Source organism: Kogia breviceps, chromosome 13, assembly GCF_026419965.1.
Source record: "Kogia breviceps isolate mKogBre1 chromosome 13, mKogBre1 haplotype 1, whole genome shotgun sequence".
Taxonomy (NCBI): domain Eukaryota; kingdom Metazoa; phylum Chordata; class Mammalia; order Artiodactyla; family Physeteridae; genus Kogia; species Kogia breviceps.
In genome coordinates, this window is record NC_081322.1 from 50,472,278 (window position 1) to 50,493,278 (window position 21,001).

Sequence of the window (21,001 nt, forward strand, 5' to 3'; positions counted from 1 at the left end):
GTCACCTGTTGACTGCACCAGGGACCCCAATCCTACAATCATTAGATTTTAAAAGGCTGCTTTTGTATGTACAAGATCAAATTACTGCAATTTTACTTTGGTAGTACATTTTTTCAAATTTTGGAATACACATTTTCAAAATTTTCTACTGCAATAGACTAAAGGTAATAGGCTTTATCACATACTGCACACTGTTTATAAACTTCAAAATGAGACTGTAACTGTGCCGTGAAAAAGATGGCGCCTGTTCTGACTGAACTCTATGGCTAACTTTGTTTCTTACTTGTCAGGCACTATTCTAAGCCCTTTGCAAACATTTAGTTAGTCTTCACAATCCTATGGGCTGTTACCTCCATTTTACAAATTTTAAACAAACAGAAAAAAAACAGGTCCAAGTAACTTGTCCAAGGTTGCTATTAGTGTAACCAGGATTTAAATGCTCAGCCCAACTGCTTATAACCACTATGGCATACTGCCTCTCAAATCAGACACGAGTCAGCCCCAGCACTGAACAGGGCATGTGAACATCCCCTGCTTAACTTAACCTCATCCCTGACCTTCTCCCTTGTTCTTAAGATTCTTCTTTCATTCCTCCCTGAATTTTCAGATCTTCAAGGTAAACCTTTCCATCCTTATCCTAAGTTCTAACCCTTGCTCCTCTATACTACTTCCTGCCCCCAGAATGTCCCATTCTCCCTCTTTTTAAAACATAAAAAGACCTTACTGTGGCACCCATTCTCCTTGATTCAGGCAGGCTGCTCCCTCAAACACAGACAGCTTCTTCAACTTGCCTCAGCTCAGACTGTTCCAAAATGCCTCAGCTGCTCCGCCCTGCACCTTCCCAAAGGTCTTCTTTGCAACTCCATACAACCTTCTGGGCGACAAACTCCTGCTCTGTTTAATACAATCTCATGGCTTTCTTGTTCTGCCCCATTTGGGTTTAAACATACCAACTCCACTACTTAGCATAAACCCCCAGTACTAAATTAAACCCTGAACCCATGCCCCATTAACTTTCACACTCAAGGTGATTGCAACGTATGTTTAACAATATAGTTTTACATGGAATGCTAAGAGCACTTTTCATATTTTACAGAACTTGAAACATGTGGACTTTCTATTAATATTCATACCATAGCAAAGCCAAATCGAACTCCTAAATAGACGCATTACAACTTGTTTAGAGTTTAAAGGCTTAATGGCAACAAGGGGGTAGGAAAAAGCGAAAGTTTCCATTCATAACTGAATGGAAAAGAAATTCAAGAGATAGTAAATAAAATTTAATATGGCCTCATGTGCCCTGAAGGAGGTGGTGCCCGATTTGGAGGAGTGATTGCTGTGTCCAGATAGTCCCCTATTTGGAACTTCTGCGACTGCAGCGTCATGGAGTCGTCGTCAGTCTCCTTCTCCCAGACACGGTGCTGCCAATCTCCTTTACTCAATAGCCAGGCCTTTTAGGATCCGTAGAAACAATTGCAAAACTGAGGTGTGTGCCCTTCTTTCTGGCTTCTGGGTAGACTTCTTTTACTAACCTAGTCAATTCTTTCTAGGTTGCATCCATCCAAGTGTATATCTGCAGCGCCCTGGACGGCACGTTTCCGCGGGAGAACTCTTTTTATATTTTATATGTATTTTTTTTTGCGGTGCGCGGGCCTCTCACTGCTGTGGCCTCTCCCTTTGCCGAGCACAGGCTCCAGATGCGCAGGCTCAGCGGCCATGGCTCACGGGCCCAGCCGCTCCGCGGCATGTGGGATCTTCCTGGATCGGGGCACGAACCCGCGTCCCTTGCATCGGCAGGCGGACTCTCAACCACTGCGCCACCAGGGAATACCCCCCCCACCCCGTCCCTACCCCGCGAGAGAACTCTTGCACGCAGTGGTGGCAGCTGTAGTTGGTGGTGAAGACGCTCAGCAACAGCGGGCAGGTCTCCCGATCGATGGGCTTCTCGGGCTCCTTCTTAATTTCCTCCTGGATAACACACGACTCCACCACCATCTTCCTCCTGCGGCCCCTATCTTACTTTTTAAGTGACTCTTTCTCTTTCTCTCTACTGGATGTTGATGAACGTTCATTTCACAGGATGAATATTTTAGTTATGTACAGAGACCACCAAATGTTCTCAGAAAATGTAATAGGATATGGATGGGAACTGCATTATCTTGACTTTGTGGCATCTCACAAATGAGTTATTATAGCATGTGGTCAAATCTGATAAATTGAACTCTTTAATGAATAGAGACTCCCACATTCATGATGATCTTTATGAGAAATATTAATAAACTCAACTCTACTTTTATTATTTAAAAAGTCATTCTCTCCTACTATTTCCACTCCTAAATGCCACTCCTTCATTTATCTAAAGGCCTACTAACTCGTTACTTTTAATGTTGCACAATGTCTGCCTTAGTTAATTTTTCCTAGAGGCACATCTGATTAAAATGTAATTCTGGGGCTTCCCTGGTGGCGCAGTGGTTGAGAGTCCGCCTGCTGATGCAGGGGTCACGGGTTCGTGCCCCGGTCCGGGAAGATCCCACATGCCGCGGAGCGGCTGGGCCCGTGAGCCATGGCCGCTGAGGCTGCGCGTCCGGAGCCTGTGCTCCGCAACGGGAGAGGCCACGACAGTGAGAGGCCCGCGTACCACAAAAAAAAAAAAAAAAAAAAAAAGTAATTCTGCCCTATATTTTAGGCACCCTTTCTCAATTGAAAAAAATAAGTATATTTATTATTTCTGTCTCTAAACACACCTTTAATTCATCTACCCATCTATCTGACTAAGGGATTGGGTCTGCTTCACCACCATAAACTTAACTATGGTTATTGAAGCAAATAGGGGAATATTTTTCTCATATAACAGGAAATAGGAAGTCCTACTGGAAAGTAAGTAATCCAGCTAGACGTGGGTAGCCCAGGGATTGTTAGCACCTCACCTGGGTCATCTTCTCCAGGCTCCTTTTTCTACTTTGCAATGATGAACATGTGCCTTTTGTTTTCTTGATAGTCTCATGGTTACAACATAGCTGCCGCACATTCTGTGTCCCGTCCAAGTTTTAGGTAGGAAGCAAACAAATCAAACAAACAAAAATAAAACAACAAAGAGAACAACAACAACAACAAAAAAACACAAGGAAGGAGGAAGAGCCTCTATCAGGAGAATAAAACTTTTGGTCTGCAGCAGAGGAGCTTACATGTCAAGGACAGAACTGTGTCATGTGATCTCTGGCTGCAGTGGAGGTAAGGAATTGTAGTTATTTTTAGTTGGGTACACTGCCAGCCTAATAAAAAATTGGGGTTTTTATTATTAGGGAAGATGGTGAGAAGGATATTGGGTAAACAGCTGGCAGTGTCTTATCACAAAAAAGCCAGGGGCAAATCACTCATAAACGATTTAACCTACTTTGAAAGTTCCAAGACGTGGCAAAGATATTATAATGTATGCATGGTTGGCTGAGACATTTCAGGCAAGATTGTCGAAAGCTTTGAGCTGAATATCAAGCCCTCAGATACTGCTTCCACTGATTCATTAGTCTTTTATATACTCAATTAAAATATGCCTCATTAGTTAAACCCAAATAAATGCTTCAAGAGTTCCTTATATTGAACGTAGGAGACCGAAGGAAGACTATTGATTCTACTCTGTTTGAAGGGCCAAAAATAAACACAGGAAAAAGCAGCTGTGCTTTTGTCAAGCATTATGCCTAGTTTATTGATATCTGCTGCCACCTGCAGTTTAAACTTGATATTCACTCTGGTCGTTACCTGTAACTGGAGCATGCTGACCCAGGAAGTGAAAAGAAAGAAGAAAATTGCACGAAGAATATCTTTGTCACTGCTGCAGCCATATGCTTACTCAAAATTGAATTTCTTATTTGCACACCATGTTCACAGCAGCATTATCTACAACAGCCACGAGGTAGCAGCCACCCAGGTGTCCACTGATGGATGACCGGATTAACAAAATGTGGTATATACACATCATAGAATATTGTTTAGCATTAAAAAAGAAGGAAATTTTGACACACGCTACAACATATGAGTGTCTTTGAAGACATTTTGCTAAATTAAATAAGCCAGTCACAAAAGGACAAATACTGTATGATTCCACTTGTCTAAGGTTCCTAGAGACACAAAGTCCAAGGGTGGTTGTCAGAGGATGGGGGAATGGGGGAATGGGGAGCTAGTGTTTAATTTGTGCAGATTTTCATTTGGAGGAAGAGTATAAAGTTCTGGAGATGGAAGGTGATGATGGTTACACAATGATGTGAAGGTACTTAATGCCACAGAACCGTATACTTAAAAATGGTTGAAATGGTAAATTTTATGTTATGTATATTTTACCACAATAAAAACAATTTTTAAAATATTGAATTTCCAGGGAAGCTGATTCTGTAGAATACAGAACTGCACATACTCTAATTTATATTACCATGTAGTAACAAATTGGTACTAAGTCTTTTGGGTTTCTTCTGGTCCTGAAAAAGTAGGTCTCTTGCCTGTTGATGAAGAGATTGTCAAGTTCTGATCGCTATGCAAATTGTTTTGGCCATGTAAGGGATGCAGCAATTTAATGTATTGGGTTGGCCAAAAAGTTGATTCAGGAATGAACTTTTTGGCCAACCCAATACCATGAAAAAGCATGTATCAGATTCAACTTCAGGGAAGAAGGCAAGTAAAGGTAATTTGGGCAATTCATATATCTCTGAAAAAGCAATCTATTAGTGTATGGAGCTGAATATTTTCATTACAATAATTCATTTTTGGGGACTTCCCTGGTGGTGCAGTGGTTAAGAATCCATCTGTCAATGCAGGGGACACAGGTTCCATCCCTGGTCTGGGAAGATCCCACATGCTGCAGAGCAACTAAGCCCGTACGCCACAACTACTGAGCCTGCGCTCTAGAGCCCATGAGCCACAACTACTGAGCTTGCATGCCACAACTACTGAAGCCTGCGTGCCTAGAGCCTGTGCTCCGCAACAAGAGAAGCCACTGCAATTAGAAGCTATGCACCGCAACAAAGAGTAGCCCCCGCTCTCCACAACTAGAGAAAGCCCGTGGGCAGCAAAGAAGGTACCCAACACAGCCAAAAATAAATAAATTTTTTAAAAACTTATTTTTTGGATGTTAAACAGCTGTTGAAAATTTTAAAAAATCATTTCTATAGTTTTTTGGTAGTTTTAGAACATAGCAAAATAATAAGACTATGCCTATGTATATATTATTTTAACTGTTAAAAACTATATAATCCCTGAATTTTATTTATTCTGGAAAGAAAGCAGGTGGGGACCGCCTAGGTTCATGAAATGGCCTATTACATAGGGTTTCTGAATGGTCATATTTCAAATTGAACATGTCATATGTAATGGCTTCCACTCAGGTTATGTTTAAATCATTAAAAAAACTTTTAATGTAATGTTGTTACTTTTATGGTCATTGAAAGTTTAATGGGTTCTACATAAAGCAGTCTCCTTATTTTTTTCCTCTTTCAGCTTATTGGGTTTCCCTTCAAACACTTGTGATTCAGATCGCCAGAAGGTGTTACCCCTTATACCTATGAAGAATGGCCCACCAGACAGCTGTCACTCTAAAAAGAAACTGAATTTTATTCTTTTAGGAATAAAATTAGGAAATGGGGGCTTCCCTGGTGGCGCAGTGGTTGAGAGTCAGCCTGCCAATGCAGGGCACGCGGGTTCGTGCCCCGGTCGGGGAGGATCCCACGTGCCGCGGAGCAGCTGGGCCCGTGAGCCATGGCCGCTGATCCTGCGCGTCCGGAGCCTGCGCTCCGCAACGGGAGAGGCCACAGCAGTGAGAGGCCCGCGTACGACAAAAAAAAAAATATATATATATATATTAGGAAATTGTCTGCTGTCCTTTTTCATTACTTGAGATGGTCACACTATTTTTTTAAAAAGGAAACACATGTAGAAAAGATAAAAACTGAATTGAGAAAGATATTTGAAATATCAGAAAAAATGAAAAAAGACACAGAATCCAGGGCATCCATGGAAGATTTATGTGTGTGACAGAGGAAGAATGACTTTTGCAAAGAACAGCAACAAAATTACTAACTGCCATAAAAGACCACTTAAAACACATATTGCCTTATTCGCGATGCTGAGTGGAGCTGTTTGGGATAAAAGAGGTGGAAGCTTTATTTCTTGTCTATCTTGGCACAGGGGAGCATAATTGACTGACAGTCCCGCCGCTGTCCCTTCTGTGTCCACATGTCCCCAGGATTACTCCAGCCCGTAACTTCGCCTGGCAGAGGTACAGCTCCTGTGGATGGGGCCCTGCTCTCATGGGCAGCTTTGGCTAGTGGATTCCACACCAGCCTGGGCAGAGTTTCTTAGGACTGGGCTGCAGTCTGAGGCTCCTATACAATTCTAATTCTTTCCCACCTCCTTTCACAGGTGTCAGACCTGCATTGCTGTCTGAAGCCTCTCCCCTTCTACTCCTGCTTTATCCCCATTATCCTTTAGAAGCACTTCCCCTAATAAATCTCTTGCACATCTAATCTGTCTTTGCATCAGCTTCTCAGAAGTCCCAGTTTACACACCAAGAAACACACCAATTTACCAAGCTAAGTATTCAGGACAATAGTGCTTGAATCCACCCTTCCTCTGAGAGAATAGCAGACCCAGTCATCAGGCCTCGCTTTCCTAGTCACCCCAGGCAGCTTCAAAGCCCCACTCCACACATCACTCATTTCCAGCTTATTTCACTCAATACTTTCCTTTTAAACACTCTCACTGTATTCTTTGAAATTCTAGAGCTGTGATCAACAAACTGTCACATGTGTCCAAGCTGCTATAAATTCCCCCAAATCTCTGAATTCTCAACATCCTTCCCCTTTACTGCTGTAATGAGACCTGGTTGCATCCCGAGGTCTCTGATTCTCCTGCAGCCTTCCTGAGCTCCCATTAAGCTCAGTGCCAGGATATGGGATAAGAACCCTCCACATTCCCAGCCACACTTCGGAAACCATTTCTCTTCCTTTCTTTCCACTCCCAGCCCCAATCACGGTCCTTTGAAGCTCACATCATATAGCTCTACCGTGTTGCTATCATCTCTTATTCACCAAAGACTTTAGCTTCCAGCTCAGTATTTCTCTCCACCCAGGGCTGCCAGATTCAGCAAATAAAAATACAGGACACCCGTTAAATCTGATTTTCTGACAAACAACACACAATTTTTTTATTTGGCAACTCTCTCTCCTCCCTTACTTCCCTCATCAGTTTCAGTGTTTCAATATCCATGTGGATAATTCTGCTAACACTGGCCTCTGGTTACCAGCCTCCTAACCTCTAATGATCTTTCCTTCTACTACACGTTAACAGCCACTTATATAGTCACACTCAGAAACTTGACCTCCTCCAAATCTCAGTTTAAAACATGCACTTTCTGACATTTGCCTTCTAGTGTTCTAGCTTACACACTCTAGAAGAGGAACAGGATTTGGCAAACTGTGACCCACAGCCCACATTCAGCCCAAAGACAGCTTGTGAGATAAGAATAGTTTTTATGTTTTTAAAGTGTAGTAAACTTAAAAAACAAAAAAGAATATGTGACAGAGACTGCAAGTGAATCACAAGGCTTAAAATATTTACTATCTAGTACTCTATAGAGTTTGCTGATCTTGTTCTAGAACCTTCTCCGTATTGAGACCTCTAATTCAATGATCTCACTTCTTTCTCAGTCCTCTCCTGGCTCTCTTTCCTCTTTGTCCAGCTTAGGTTTCCTGCCTTTCTCCCTCTATCACTGTCACTTACCCCTAACTTAACCAAGTTGAATCCAACTTCACTCTTTGTGCTTGTACCCCAGCAGCTGAGGTTTGCTCGAGAAAAAAAATCAGAAAACCGGGCTGAGGAGAACTGTATGATCATAAACCTCGTAGGAATATTCAACATGCCCAGTAATTGTACCACTTTTCCCTCATAAGTGGACTTTCCTACACTGTAAGGTCGCCACCTCATAGCTGCTTCTCTCTTGTCAATGCTCCTCTAGATGTTGCCCTGTCGCTTTCTACCAAAACATCTCAAAATTGTTATCTACACTCACTACAAAATGATTCTTGAATTTTGTCCACAAATCTATTTCTCCTCATCTTAGTCAGAATTCAAAAGAAAACAGAGCCCGTTTAATGGGCAAGGTATAATGCTAATGGTATGAGATGACAGAAAGGAAAGCGAGGCAGGGGGCCATAGGAAGCCAATGCAAGGTGATGTCCTACTGCCCTGGCCACTGTGAGAAGCTTGACCATGTGGAGTTCTTTGGGCAAACTGGATGGAGAATGCATGCCTGGGAAGAGGCCACCATTGGGAGAGGGGTAATTATCTGACCACTCCCTCGTTTTCCTATTTCCCACTGTCAAAGTGATAGGAGCAGACAGATACCCACGTGTATGGCTGGTTGGTCAACCTCAGGGCAGAATAGTGTCAACCCACAGTGTGGCTGAGGCAGGACACAATATCAGAAGGTTCAGGAGACAGGTAAGGCTGAGGGGACCTAAGAAGGTACACGAGATAGGCCCATGTCTTAGTTCTGGCTGCTGTTACAGAATACCGTAGACTGGTGATTTAAACAACAAACATATTTTTCTCAAAGTTTTGAGACTGGGAATTCCAAGATCAAGAGACAGGTAGATCTGGTGTCTGGTGAGAACACTTTTTCTGGTTTGCAGATGGCCATCTGCATGTCCTAACATGGTGTTAGGACACCATGTGTCCTAACATGGTGAACAGAGAGAAAGGAAGCATACGCTCATGTTTCTTCTGATAAGGGCACTAATCCTGTTTATAGGGCTCCACCCTCATGCCCTAAGCACCTCCCAAAGGCCCTACTTCCTAATACCATCACACTGGGTATTAGACTTCAACATACGCATTTTGGGGGAACAGAAATATTCAGTCCATAGCAGCACAATACACTCTCTTAGTTTCCCTTTTTCAGTAGACCCATAACTCATCCAACACATTTTTTCCCAGCCAGAAACCTTAGACTTTTTCTTGATTCTCTCCATTCTTTCACTAAGCTCCTTCAATAAAGGGGCAAGTACTATCAGCTTTGTCTTCAAAAGATACACTGAATCCATTTTCCATCTCCACTTGCAGCACATCAAGTGTGCTCCAGCAATAACCTCCCAACTTGTCTTTTTTTTGTATTATAATCCATTCACCAACAGCAACCAAAGTTATCTTTTAAAAATTAATCAGATAACATCAGTCACCTACTTAAGACTCTCAATGGCTTCAATTTCACTTGGAATATAATCCAAATACCTCACCATGTGTCATGATTCTAAAACTATTTATCAAGCCTATACTATATGGCAAATATGGTTTTTAAACACTTGAGGTACAAAAGTAAACACCACAGGAAATAATTCCTGCCCCATGAAATTTATATTCTGGTGACAGGAGAACATTAATAAGCAATAAGTTTAATACTAGGTTCAAATAAATGCAATGGTATAGATAAAAAGTAGAGTGGGGTAGGGGGGTTTGGGAATGCTGGGGAGGTGAGTGGCAACTCCAGATTTGGTCATTGTGTTGGGAAGAAGGTGACAATTTATTAGTGAGTTAAAAGAGGTGGATAGTTTGCTGTGCAGAAATCTAGGGGGAAAGCATCTAGGAAGTTCAAATGTTCTAAGGCAGAAATGTTTTTGTGTTTTCAAGACCCAGCAAGGAGGCCAGTACAGGGAGAGCCTAGTGGAGAAAAGGGAACTCTCCTACACTGTTGGTGGGAATGTAAATTGGTGCAGCCACTATGGAGAACAGTATTGAGGCTCCTTAAAAAACTAAAAATAGAGCTACCATATGATCCAGCAATCCCACTCCTGGGCCTATATCCAGAGAAAACCATCATTTGAAAAGATACATGTACCCCGATATTCACTGCAGCACTATTTACAATAGCCAGGACATGGAAGCAACTGAAATGTCCATTGACAGAGGAATAGATAAAGAAGATGTGGTATATATATACAATGGAATATTACTCAGCCATAAAAAAGAATGAAATAATGCCATTTGCAACAACATGGATGGACTTAGAGATAGTCATGCTGAGTGAAACAAGTCAGAGAAAAACAAATATCATTTGACATAGCTTATATGTGGAATCTAAAAAAATGGTACAAATAAACCTATTTATAAAACAGAAATAGAGTCACAGATGTAGAAAACAGACTTATGGTTACCAATGGGGAAAGGAAGGAGGGAGGGATAAATTGGGAGATTGGGATTGACATATACACAGTACTATATATAAAATAGAAAACTAATAAGAACCTAGTGTACAGTGCAGGGAAATCTACTCAATACTCTGTAATGACCTAAATGGGTATAGAATCTAAAAAAGAGTGGAGGACTTCCCTGGTGGTCCAGTGGTTAAACCTCTGTGCTTCCAATGCAAGAGGTGCGGGTTCAATTCCTGGCCTGGGGAACTAAGATCCCACATGTCATGTAGCGCAGCCAAAATAAATAAATAAATAAAAGAAAAAAAGAAAAAAGAGTGGATATATGTATATGCATAGCTGATTCACTTTGCTGGACAGCAGAAACTAACACAACACTGTAAATCAACTATACTCTAATAAAAATTAATTCAAAAAATAAAATAAAATGAATAACACAAATCCTTCCCCCCTTCCAAAGATTGTTTAACCTTAGAAAATAAAAATAGATGAATATAATGGAAAATTATGGATCCCTTAAAATGATAAACATGTAGATTCTGTATAACAATGGACTAATGCTTATGATCTGATATGTGAAAATAGTAGACTATGTAATTATTATAATATATATGTTGTAATTTAATATATAATTAAATATACACTGAAATTTCTAATGTGAAAATGTATATTAATATAAATAAGAATTTAAGTTACATTAAAAATGAAAAGAGTTATGTTGGAATGGCAGATTTAGGAATTTTTTTTACTTTTGTATTTTTACATTGAAAAGCCCTCAGACCCCTGTAAAGAACCTGTATGTAGAAGAGAAGCATTATGAACAGTATCCTTTGTTGTACTTTGTGTTCAGCTGTCTAAGAATCATATGTTGCATGTGGATATTTGGTTTCCCCAACACCATTTATTGGAGAGACTATCCTTTCCTCATTCTTGGTTCCTTTGTTGAAAATTAGTTTATTTCTGGGATTTCAATTCTATTCCGTTGGTTTATGTGTTTATGCCAATACTATACTGTTTTGATTACTATAGCTTTGTAATATAGTTTGAAATCAGGAAGTGTGATACCTCCAGCTTTGTTCTTCTTTCTCAAGATTGCTTTGGCTATTTAGGGTCTTTTGTGGTTCCATATGAATTTTAGGATTGTTTCAATTTCTGTGAAAAATGCCATAGGGATTTTGATAGAGATTGCATTGAATCTATAGATCACTTTGGGTAGTATCAACATTTTAACAATATTAATTTTTCCAACCCATGAACACAGAATATCTTTCCATTTATTTGTGTGTTCAGTTTTTTGCCCAATGTTTTATGGTTTTCAGTGTACAGAGCTTTCACCTCCTTGGTTAAATTTATTCCTAAATATTTTATCCTTTTTGATTCTATTATAAATGGAATTGTTTTCTTAACTTCTCTTTCTGGTAGTTTGTTTTGTATAGAACTGCAACTGATTTTTGTATATTGATTTTGTATCCTGTAAATTTACTGAATTCATTTATTAGTTCTAACAGTTTTTGATGTTGTTGCTACTTAAAAAAAAAAACTTTATTGAGATATAATTTTCATACCGTAGAATCCACCCTTTTAAAGTGTACAGTTCAGTGGTTTTTAGTATACACACAGAGCTGTGTAAGCATCACCACTATCTAATTCTAGAATGTTTCATCATCACAAGAAGAAACCCTATACCCATTAATTGTCACTCCCTATTCCCTTGTCCCAGCCCCTGGCAACCATTAATCAACTTTCTATCTCTATGGATTTGCCTATTCTGGACATTTCATAGAAATGGAATCATATATTGTGTGGCCTTCTGTGTCTGGCTTTTTTCGCTTAACATATTGTTTCACTCAAAATAGGTTTCATGCATATTTTAGCATGTATCAGTACATCATTACTTTTTATAGTCAAATAATATTCCATTGTATGAACATACAACATTTTGTTTATCCTTTCAACAGTTGATGGACATTTGAGTTCTTTCCACTTTTTGGCTACTGGGCTGCTATTAACATTAGTGTTCAAGTGTGTGAAAATGTTTTCAATTCTCTTGGGTATATGCCTAGTAGTGGAATTGCTTTGTCATATGGTAACTCTATGTTTAACATTTTTAAGAACTTCCAGTTTTTTAAAGTGGCCACATTATGTTATAATTCCAGCAACGAGGATACAAATACCAGCTCTTGTTATAATCTTTTTTTTTTTTTTTTTTTTAATAGCCATCCCAGTGGGTGTGAAGTGGTATCTCAATGTGGGGTTGTTGCTATTTGAGTGGAGAAATGTGTTACATTTTTAATGGAGAATTATTTTTTAAAAAACAGAACCTTAAATATATAAGCAGTGTGTAAGTTTCAATTGTTAATTTTAAATAGTCCCTGAAATTGCTTGATGCAGAATTTACAAAACTCAGTGATGTTAGAAAATCTGGAGTGGCATCTACACTTTATTAAATGTTTTGGCCGCACCAACTTTCTCGTGCAGACCTCTAAGATAGTTGCTCTTAGTTGAGTGATTATTTGATATTTAAGTGTAAATTAACTCATCAGCTGTATCACTTACACCTGGCTTCATGCTAAATCGATTAGAAGGCTAAGTGGAGCGAGAATAAGGCAAAGTGATTTCTTACAAAGGCATGAAGATCTGAAATGTCGATGAAACTGAACAGTGGTATACTCTGCTTTGCTAAGAAATTGATGCAGTCCCTAACAAAATTTGACTCTATTTATTACCCTTTTAAAAGTAGACTATTTGTCACATTTTAGTGCAACTTTTTTTCTTTGAAAGTTAATTAATTGACCCATCCTCTAGTAGGACTACTGCTCTTCTGTGTAGGGTTGTGGATCTTTACAGAAGCACCAGATTGTCAGCCCTCCCTGTACAGGAAAATCCAGCCTCAGCAGTCAAAGAGAAGTGGGAAGAGGTCTCCGAAGGGCATGTCCTGCATAAAGAGGGCTTCTAGGGGAATTCAGGTATTGCTGGTCTAACAGGAACTAGCTCCTTTGTTAAACTTCTGCTATTTATGTTGACAAGTTGATTGCTGTTCACGTTATTTGCAGTATGTATAGCTATTTTGGTCACATAATCCTTGGTGGGACAGACAGATAGATATTTAGGAAATAAATCTAGGCGGTTGTACTTTAAAATTGTAGAGAAATATATCTGGAGACATTTGTTTCCTCCCTATTCTATTTTTAATTCTGTCTTTCTGAGTCACCCATTTTTTGTGGGGTTACATTACAATTGTAATATGCAGGTGCAGATAGATTTTCAGACACAAACATTTACAAAGAACACCCCCAAAGCATATTCACTATCAATTTCTATTTATGGAACCCCATGTTACTGATAAGTAAAACTGGCCTTTAAATTTTTCATTTTATTATGAGGTAGCACCTCACACTGGTCAGAATGGCCATCATCAAAAAATCTACAAACAATAAATGCTGAAGAGGGTGTGGAGAAAAGGGAACCCTCTTGCCTTGTTGGTGGGAATGTAAATTGATACAGCCACTATGGAGAATAGTATGGAGGTTCCTTAAAAAGCTAAAAATAGAACTACCATATGACCCAGCAATCCCACTACTGGGCATATACCCAGAGAAAACATTAATTCAAAATGACACATGTACCCCCAATATTCACTGCAGCACTATTTACAATAGCCAGGACATGGAAACAACCTAAATGTCTAAAAACAGATGAATGAATAAAGAAGATGTGGCACATATATACAATGGAATATTACTCAGCCATAAAAAGGAACGACATTGGGTCATTTGTGGAGATGTGGATGGACCTGTCTGTCATAGAGTGTAAGTCAGAAAGAGAAAAACAAATACCGTATGCTAACACATATATGTGGAATCTAGAAAAATGGTACAGATGAACCTATTTCCAGGGCAGGAATAGAGATGCACATGTAGAGAACGGACATGTGGACATGGGGGGGAAGGGGAGGATGGGATGAATTGGGAGATTAGGTTTGACATAAATATACTACCATGTGTAAAATAGATAGCTAGTGGGAACCTGCTGCACAGCACAGGGAGCTCAGCTCGGTGCTCTGGGGTGACCTAGATGGGTGGGATGTGGGGTGGGAGGGGAGGGAGGTCCAAGAGGGAGGGGATGTATGTATACATATAGCTGATTCACTTCATTGTACAGTAGAAACTAATACAACATTGTAAAGAAATTATATTCCAAAAAAAGATGTTCTTGGCTATTCATAGTCTTAGCTAATCAGTGTTTATGGATTTTAAGATGACAAAGAAATTTTTTAATTCAAAAGATTCTTTTCTTTTTCATTTGGTTTAATTACCTGGCCTATAAACAACTTAAATTCTGGCAGGGTTTCTATAACTCCAGTTCTTAGCCACTGCCTTAAAGACTTTTTGTATATGTATATGAATGATGCAAGAGCTTTACAGTATCAAAGTTCATCTTACAAGTTCAACATCTTTTATTAATTGGCAACATTTTATGTAATTTTTAGAATTAAGTTATGTTGAAACTTATGATAGCATCTCTTGAATTTTTAAATCAAGGCAGAAATGATTATAACTAGTTCATTGGCTTTGACTTTATGCCAGTATCTACATTTATTTATGAAGCTTTACCTAGGGTTGTGAAAAAAGCTTCTCATACTCTATTAAAAAGAAGATAGTTTTATATGCTATTAAAATGAGTCATGTTGAAATCATTGCTTACAAAGGGTCCATCTAAGTGATAATGGGTATAAAAAGTAGGTTACGCTCTGGCAATAGAGGTCTTTTTTCCATCTGGCGAATCTAATGATACTTGAAAAGATGTTAAGTCATGAACAAACTAATAGCCTAATTAGAACATCAAATACACCATGACCCTAATGGCTTATTTTATTTTGCGCCTTTAAAGTGCTTTTGGTAACAATTACTAATCTGTATATTCCAAACAGATACAACCTCAGAACCTCTAGAGTACTGTAGTTTATTTTAGCTTTTTTGGAGTTATGTATCTGAGGAAAGTGATGAACCCTTTGGCCCAGGAGAATGCATATGTTCACACTTAATTTTACATAAAAATGCCTGGGATCCATAGATCTCTAGAAATGCTGTTCTGTTAGTCTCAGAGAAAACATTAATTGTAATTAAGTTAATTTTACTAATGCTTTGAAAGGTATTATTTATAAATTACTCTTTATAAACATTCTTGTGGCTTGATATTCAGAAATTTTAATTCATATCCAGGCTATAACATTTATTAATCTTTTCTTAGGATAAGCTTTCCGAAAATTTCCATACAAGTCTGGTCTCAGACTTGAGCCAGCTTTATTAATCAATCAATCAATCAGTAAATGTATGGTTAACAATTACTGTGTGGCCATCTTTAAGAAGTCAAATAACGTGAAATATTATTGCCCTTTTCTTCAGGTTTATTCCCTTACATTCTAGTTATAAACCTGCTTTGCTCATCAGTGTTGGAGATTTTGCATTTTCCGGCATATAAATTACATGTCTACAACTTTGCACCCACACCTGGCAAACTACTTTCGAATTCCCAAGGAGTTGGGTCTAATTCCACAGGGTGTCCATAGGTTAATATTCTGTGAGGAGGAGTTTTTCAGAGTCTTGCTCACAGCATGCACCTCAGGGAAGTAGCAAAAGCAAGCCAGCAAGTAGGAGATTTTTCCCAGTAGCATGCCAGCCAGGGGGAAGTTTGACAGTGGACGTTAGGATGCTACCTTGAAGAAAGAGTTTCTGAGTAGTTAGTGTATCATTCAGGGTCCCAGCAAGAAACGGATGGCACACTCAAATTAGGATAATTTGAGAAGGGTCCATTTACAAAGAGATAATTACAAAAATATGGGTGGGGTAGGGAAATTATTACAGTAGTGCAGGAACCTGGGGCCACTAACTGGGACTGTCACCACCCCTAGGTCTGAGGGGCCATGACAAGGAAGAGGTTACTAGAAGCTGGAAGGGAAAGAGTGATGGAAAGCAGGTCACCTCTGTCCAGGGACACACCAGCCCAGGGTGGCCTCCCTGGGAGGGAGCCAAGGAAATAAGTATCTCTATGTCACTCTCCTCCCACCTCCGATCTCTTTTAGCAATAGCCAATAAAAATCCCTCTGGTCAGCCTGCTGGGGCAGAGAGTGATAACAGATAATGGGGGAGAGTGGCTCGTAGGGCAAAGAGAATGTTCTTCCCGACAGTACTCACCTGGAAGCTAGATGTTTGAAATTCCACCTTTTTCAATCATGGATGGCATTTTAAAAATTATGGCAAAATACCACAGGGGCAGAAAATTTTTCCGTTGTTTCCTTTTCCTCTGAACCTCTCCTTTAGTTAATTTAGTAAAGGAACTCACCTGCACCCTAGGTGATCAGACCAAAAGGAAGACCACTAAAATACTTAATTTTCCACTTCAACAAATGGAGGCCCCTAAACAAAAACAAAACCCTCTTAGTGTCTGCCATTATTGCAAAAATCCAGGACACTGGAAGAAGGACTGTTAGAAGCTTAAGTGCTCCAGGTAACTTCAGACTTTTCAATGCCCTCCTGACCTCCAATGATGGGACTCTGAGGAACTATAGGGTTTTTTCCCAATCCTTCCCCAATTCTTAGTCAACTTGGAGAAATTGGGAATGACTCTTTCTCTGTCTTTACTGACACTGGAGCTATACTCTTGGTGCTCAACTCCACTTTTTTTTTTTTTTTTTTTTTTTTTTGCGGTACGCTGGCCTCTCACTGTTGTGGCCTCTCCCGTTGCGGAGCACAGGCTCCGGACGCGCAGGCTCAGAGACCATGGCTCACGGGCCCAGCCGCTCCGCGGCATGTGGGATCTTCCTGGACCGGGGCACGAACCCCTGTCCCCTGCATCGGCAGGCGTACTCTCAACCACTGCGCCACCAGGGAAGCCCTATCCCCACTGTTATTAAAGCCTCTGCCTCAGAGTACTAAAATGGTTCAGATAGTAGGGGTCTTACATAAACTTCAACAAGTTCCTGTTTCTAAGCCCAGCCCCTTTGGTTTAGACCCACTAAGAGATACTTACCCTTTTCTCCTTAGTTCCTCCACCTCTATTTATTTATTGGAGAGAGATTTCTTAGAAATATATCATGTTGGAATATCTTTCTCCCGAAATGGGGAAATAATCCTAGAACTTGATAGCAGCAACCAAAATAGCCAAATAGGCAAAGCAAATGACCCTTCAACATCCTCTATTTCCTCTGCCTCTGATGACACTAGAGCTAATTTTAGGGACACTAATAATTTGTCCCTGTTGGACCAGTTACCACCTTCCTTATTGGCAAAATCCTTAACTGATATTGGTAGAGTGCACCTTCTACTGAGGTCCAAATAGATCCCTCAAAGCTTCTCCCCAGAATTAAACAATACCTTATAAATAAAGAGGCCCTGCAGGGCATTAGGCTGATAATGGAAGACTATAAGGCCCAGGGCTTCCTTATTCCCTTCACTAGTCCGTGCCACACGCCTATTTTACCTGTAAAGAAACCTGGTGGCTAAGGCTGAAGATTTGTCCAAGACCTCTGAACCATAAACGATATTGTTATCCCTCATCACATTTTGTCCTCAGTCCCCTTACTTTATAAGCCTTCATCCCCACTGGAAGCACATTTGATTGATTTATGTAGCTCCTTCTTCAGTATCTCCGTGCATAAAGCTAGTCAATATTTCTTTGCTTTTATTTGGGAAGGAAAACAGTACACCTGGCAGTGATGTCCCAGGGTTTTACCAAAAGCCCTTCTTACTCCTCACCTTAAAAGCTTATTTAAGAGAATATAGAAGATAATATAAAATTTCCTGCGGCCTCTAGTTTATTACAATATGCAGTTAACTTGCTTCTCTGCTCCCCTTCCCAGGTCTCCTTACAGGAAAACAGCATCCACCTGTTAAAGCTTTTAGCTGCTAAGGCACATAAAGTTTCTAAGGAGAAATTGCAGTTTGTTCAAACCCAAGTCTGTTGGTTGGGGCACCTGATCTCAGAACAAGGCCTGTACCTGGATCCGGATAGGCTTTGTGGCACCCTGAACTTCCCCAAACTCAAAACCTAACACCTACTATGAGGTTTTCTTGGGTTGGCTGCCTATTGTCAGACCTGGATTCTGAATTTTATCTCATGGGCTTGCTGTTATATGCCTTACTATAAAGAACACCAGACCTGACCCTATTACTTGGAAGGATCAGAATGACCTAGTTTTAATACCTGAAAGGAAAGTTTGGTAAATGCTCCCTGCCCTTGGATACCCTAATTATCAACTTCCCTTTTTCCTCTTCATGTATGAGAGGGAGGGAAGTACTCTTGGAGTATTTACCCCAAAACGTGGAGATGACTATTGCCCCAAAGGGTATCACCCTGCGGCACAAGGATCCCCCACTTGCCTCAAAGCTATTCCTGTCACTCTGTCCCTTTAGTTAAGGCCAATGAAGAAATAGTCACTGGATCTTCTCTAACCATTTTTGTATCCCATGCTGTAGACGCTCTTCCAAATTCTCATCACGCTCAACAATCTTCGGCCAGTTGTCTCACCTCCTATGAAATCTTCTTGCTAACTGCTCCTCTCTTATAATTCTTTCACTCTGTAATAACTTTGACCCTGTCACAATTCTTGCCTTCTCTACTGACGATATTCCTCATGATTGTTCAACTCTAGCAAATCACCTTTTGACCCCTTGTAATGATTTACAGGAAACTTCCCTAACCATTCTTGAGTTTTCATGGTTTACCCATGGTTTTTATTTAAAGGATTAAAATGGTAAATATTGTGCTGGATATGCAGTTGCAACTCCATTTGAAGCCATCGAGGTGGCACATTTGCCTCTGGCTACCTTGGCCCAATGAGCTGAATTATACTCTCTCACTTGGTCTGGTACTCTAGCCATGGGCAAAACTACAAACATTTATACTGATAGTCAGCATGCCTTAGGGGTAGCCCGTGACTTTGGAATGCTATGGAAAGTGAGGTTTCTTTACCTCTAATGGGGATAAAATTAAAAATGGCTCTTATGTTCAAAATTTATTAGAGGCTTTACTCCTACCAGCCACTTTGGCTATTACTAAGGTCCCTGGGCATTCCAAACTTAACTCCCTGGAGACTAAAGGAAACTACCTCACTGATATTTCCACCAAGAACACTGCTCTCAAAGGAGTCAACAACCAACCTCTGTCATGGTCTGGAGGGATGCTCCCCAAAATGATGATCTAGAAAAATTGATTACAGGTGCCCAAAACTTGACCCCAGAAAAGGAAAAACAATATTGGAAATCTAATAACTGTTGGTTCAGAAGAAAGAGAGAACTTTTGTATAGGCCAAATATCAATCCAGTCCTGCCATAGACTCTAAAATTCCCATTACTCACTACTGCACGTACATTAAACCATTGGTCTGCAGACAAATAATAAAATCTATGAGTCAATACTGGTAGGGAAATATTAATAAGACTGCAAGAAGCGCCAACTTTGTTTGCCTTACCTGTTCGAAGTATAATCCAGGGAAACCAGTCTGCACTGCTTCCAGACTCTTTCAATCACTCAGCGAACTGTTCAAGGTTTGGCAAGTGGAATTTATTCAGCCTCCCTTGTCTCATGGATATAAGTATGTTTTAGTCATGGTTTGTATGTTTTCCCACTGGTTTGAGGCCTTTCCATGTAGATAAGCTACTGCCTCTTCAGTGGCTGAAATACTATTAGAAAAATAATCCCTACCTGGGGAACCCCTCTTGAGCTCCATAGCAACTGGGGAATCCATTTTACTGGTCAAGTACTACAGCAAGTCTGTGCTGTTTGGACAATCCTATAGCATTTTCACTGTGCTTATCACCCTCAGTCTTCAGGACTAGTTGAACAAACTAACAGCATCATCAAAACCCAATTAGCAAAATTTGTGGAAACCCTTCAAATACCTTGGTCAAAAGCATTGCTTTTAAGTCTCAGATCTACTCCTTTGAAATTCATAAACTCTCACCCTTTCAAATAATTGCTGGCTGCCCCCATGCATCTATCTTTCACCTCTTTTGATCTTCAACCAATAAAAGGAGATATACTTCAGTGTTGAAAAGGTCTGGAGGGTGGGAGAGAGGGAGATGCAAGAGGGAAGAGATATGGGAACATATGTATATGTATAACTGATTCACTTTGTTGTAAAGGAAAAACTAACACACTATTGTAAAACAGTTATACTCCAATAAAGATGTTTAAAAAAAAAAAAAGAAAAAGAAAAGGTCTAATTACATCCATTGAAAATAACCATGCTCTAGTAGAGCAGTCTTTTCACAGAGCACTCCCGGGAGATGAAGACCTCAAACACCACCCTTTGCAGCCTGAAGATGCTGTCTCTTAGAAAAGACATCTCCAGAAAGACTCTCTTCAACCCCATTGGAAAGGCCCCTACCAGGTACTATTAACCAGTCCTTGTGCCACCAAACTCCAAGGAGTAAACTCTTGGATTCTTGTGGCATATCTAAAGAAAGCATCAAGCCCTGACTGCCCCTGTATACCAGGTGGTGACCTGGAAATAAAGACTTCCAGGAATTGAAGCAGATGATAGCTGAAGGAGATAGCTTTCCCAAGATGACTAGACCAGACCTGTATACTTTTTTTTGCTGTTGCTTCTTACCTTATTTTCTCCCTCTCTTTCTTGGAAAGACAATGCTCTTATCCATATTTTCCAATCTATTGCAAAAGTGGAAAACCTTTCTGACCACTGGACCTGTCACAGGAAACACCAATCTGTTCATGATGTTGGAGACCCCTTGTTCTTACCTGTAACCAATTTCTCTTTAATCCCAAATGTCACAACTGATTATACACACAAA

At 40.0% G+C, this 21,001-nt stretch overlaps 1 pseudogene; it reads right to left on the minus strand.

Moving 5' to 3' along the window:
- Window positions 1-1,280: 1,280 nt before the first annotated feature.
- Window positions 1,281-2,004, minus strand: LOC131768165 (histone deacetylase complex subunit SAP18-like; annotated as a pseudogene).
- Window positions 2,005-21,001: the final 18,997 nt, after the last annotated feature.